The following is a 3,649-nucleotide window of genomic DNA, read 5'->3' as shown; positions in this document are numbered from 1 at the left end:
CTTCTTCAGCTCTGCCCTTTGTAGCATACAGCTTGTCTTCTAGTCTCCAGCTGCCTGTACTCCACTGCTGCTGTTGTTCTTGGTGGTCATCACATGGTACTGGCATCTCCAAAACGCTGCTCTCTTCCACTGTAATTAGACTTCACCAATAGCCTCTCATAGGCTCTCATCAGGGTGACAAGCCTCTGCTCCCATGCATGACCCCTTCAAGTCCGGGGCCATCAATTGCAACTGAGGCTGCACCTTCACCAATGGCCTTCCGTGGCCTCTCACTGTGCCAAGAGCCTCAGCTGCTCTTCATGACCCCTTCACGCCTTCAAAACCAGTACCATCTGGGTGACTCTTACACAGTACCAAGTCCAGCCACAGCACAAAATAGAACTGTGGCTATCTCTGGAACACACTCTCTGTGCTCTCAGAAAACACTTCCAAGAAGATTTCATTTCAGTGATGCTGGTCTCTTCTTAATCACCACTAATTTCCCTCTAAAATTTCACAAGCCAGGCCTCCGTCTTCTGTACTGTTCGTAACATTGTCTTCCATGCTCCTACAGAACTTTCCACAGCTTTTCTAGTTCAAAGTTCCAAAGTCCTTCCATAATCCTCCCCAAAACATGGTCAAGTTGTCACAGGAATACCCCATTACGCTGGTACCAATTTGTCTTAGTCAGGGTTTCTATTCCTGCACAAACATCATGACCAAGAAGCAAGTTGGGGAGGAAAGGGTTTATTGAGCTTACACTTGCACGTTGCAGTTCATCACTAAAGGAAGTCAGGACTGGAACTCAAGTAGGTCAGGAAGCAGGAGCTGATGCAGAAGCCATGGAGGGATGTTTCTTATTGGCTTGCTTCCCCTAGCTTGCTCGGCCTGCTCTCTTATAGAACCCAAGAGCACCAGCCCAAAGGTGGTACCACCCACAAGGGGCCCTCACCACTTGATCACTAATTGAGAAAATCCCCCACAACTGGATCTCATGGAGGCACTTCCCCAACTGAAACTCCTTTCTCTTTGATAACTCCAGCCTGTGTCAAGTTGACACATGAAACTAGCCAGTACAGATCTTTAAAAGATTTGGGGGTGTCTGAGTTTGAGAATGAGAGAAATAGTTGCCTGTAAGTAAGTGTCTCTGAAATTGAAAGAACACACCATGAGTAAAGAATTGTGACAACCTCTAGAAACTGGAAAATGTAAAGAAAGAAACAGCTCTCAGAGAAGTTTTTCTACTACCTCCAAATATAAAGTCTGGTATCCATGCACATCCACACTTACCACGAACACCACACATCCACCCATACACACTCAAAAGGATAAATGTAATTAATTTAAAAATAGAAACACATTCCAGCTGACACTATGATTACATTCCAAAGGGACCCATCTTCCAAATTTGTATTCTACAATGTCAAATGATAATAAGTATTTTCTAACCCATATCTTGTGAGAACTTGTTAGGGCAGAAGCAGGGAGCCATCAAATTTATCAATTGGGGATATTAAGATTATGGCTGTTAGGAGGATTAAATGGTGTGGTGTGTATAAAGTGCTCAGTGTAGTTCTTTGTGCAGAGCAGGAATCAATAAATGTTAACTGCTACTTATCTAGTTAATTTTACAATGAGCATTGCATTCTTTTTCAAATTCTGATAAAAACTATTAAAAGATATAGACTGGGCTACATTCTACTAAAACAATAAGAACACTTAGTTGTACAGCTATGTGCTATTCCAGGGAATGATTGAAAACCTTAATATTTATGGCAGGCAGGATATAAACTGTGATAAGTATTAACATTTAGAGAAAACAGAAGCCACAGGAGTGTCCCAGTGTTCCTTTTATCCAACTGAGTACTTTAATGAATATATTTAAATACTTGGAATAAATCTCTGTGTTTATTTCAGCAAAACTTGATAGCATCAAAATTCCTAAGGGTGTAAGACACTTCCAATTTCCATTTTCATGAATAGCTTCACTTTACAAACAACTAAATATATCTAATCTCCATAGGTTGACTTCTGAAAGGAATAATTTTAGATAGCTCCTTTTCCCCACAGTCACAGAAAGGACTGAAATCAATTTTAACAAATAAATTTATTCCAAATGATTTCGTAGCTTCAAAAGTGATTATTCTAAGACACAATTGAGGTTTGAGCCATTTTGAAGTAAAATGTCTTTAATGATATTTATCATATTCATTTACACAAAACAGTGTTAATATCGTAAGATTCCACAATCTGGCAGACCATCCAGTGTTTTATTTTTGTCTTTTATTAGGGATGAGTCAATCTTTTAAGCTTGGAACATGTATTTTTTTTTTTTGTTCGTTGTTATTTTGTTCTTTTCAGAATCCAGATGTCTCAAACATGAACTCGACATCTTGTTGGCAATACTTTTCCTTAAAAATTCTTTTTATTGTTGCTGTTGTTTTTTGAAGGATGGTTTTATATATCTTATATCCACTCAGATGCAGCTGTAAACTCTATGTACTTTAGGAGGAGGATAAACTGAGATTTCTTCTTTTCACTAAGTGCTCGGATGACCAGCAGTTACCAGGATGTCAATATTTTGTGGTTCTGGGATGAAACCCAGGGCCTCATAGGTAGTAACCAAATGTGTTCAAATGGAGGAACATACCAGGCTGTAGAAAGTTATGGTTATGACACTAATACTTCATAACAAATTCTCTTTTCTTGATCTCTGTTAAGACCAATAAAATTACAGCATGGTCATAACCGGCCTATAGTAAGCTCTAACATGCAGTGAACAGGACATATCTTATACAGAGTAGGCATAAAGTGGAGATTTATTACCAAGATTTCTACTCTGTAAAGGTTGTCTTTAATAAAGCATTTATAAGTCAAAAGTAAAAATGTATCACAATACTTAATCAAGGTTTCTAATATATACAGTGTTTCAGATATATAAAACAAACTTTATTTGTTATGAAGATTTGGATAGGTTAAATATTTTGAGGTATTGATGTCATTTTTACCTGATTTCCCTGACTTGACTATCCACATGTTGCCTCAAATCCCTTATAACTTCAAATTTCTTCTTTATTAATGTTATACCTCCATACACACAGAAAACCTACTGCTTCCATTTAATGATGGTTTTATGTTTATATGTTTAGGGCTGACTACTTGGTACTGGATAACTATGAGGGAGCGTGTCCTGTAATAAAACCAATTCTCGTTCTCTCTGAAGCCAATGAATACCTATATATCTTTATCTAGGGTTAATTCACATTTAGCATCCCCTTAAACAAATGAGTTTTAGTCCTCAGTTGATTACCCAAAGTAAGATCTTAGAGGTATTAAAAGGTGAGCCTAGTTGAAGGAACCAGGTCATTGGAAGCAGGTCAAGGTAGAGAACCTATTAAGAACCTAGAAGAGAACTTAGCAGAAGGTGCTTACTGCATGCAGACCCACGTTTGGTGCCTTTAGTGCTGGGGTAAGTATAGGGAGATGCTTGGAGCTCAGTATCTGAGCAGACTAGCTGAAACCAAGAGCTCCAAGTTCATCCAGAGTGCTTCCAAATTAGAAAGTGATACTAAACACTTATTTTTGGCTATCACATTCCATGTACTGAAGAACACATATACAGCCATTTATATAGTGCCCCTCATGGAGACTATATGGAACCCTGCATTGT

The sequence above is a fragment of the Apodemus sylvaticus genome, chromosome 2 (assembly GCF_947179515.1).
Source record: "Apodemus sylvaticus chromosome 2, mApoSyl1.1, whole genome shotgun sequence".
In the NCBI taxonomy this organism is placed as follows: Eukaryota; Metazoa; Chordata; class Mammalia; order Rodentia; family Muridae; genus Apodemus; species Apodemus sylvaticus.
Note: the sequence above shows the minus strand (reverse complement) of the source record.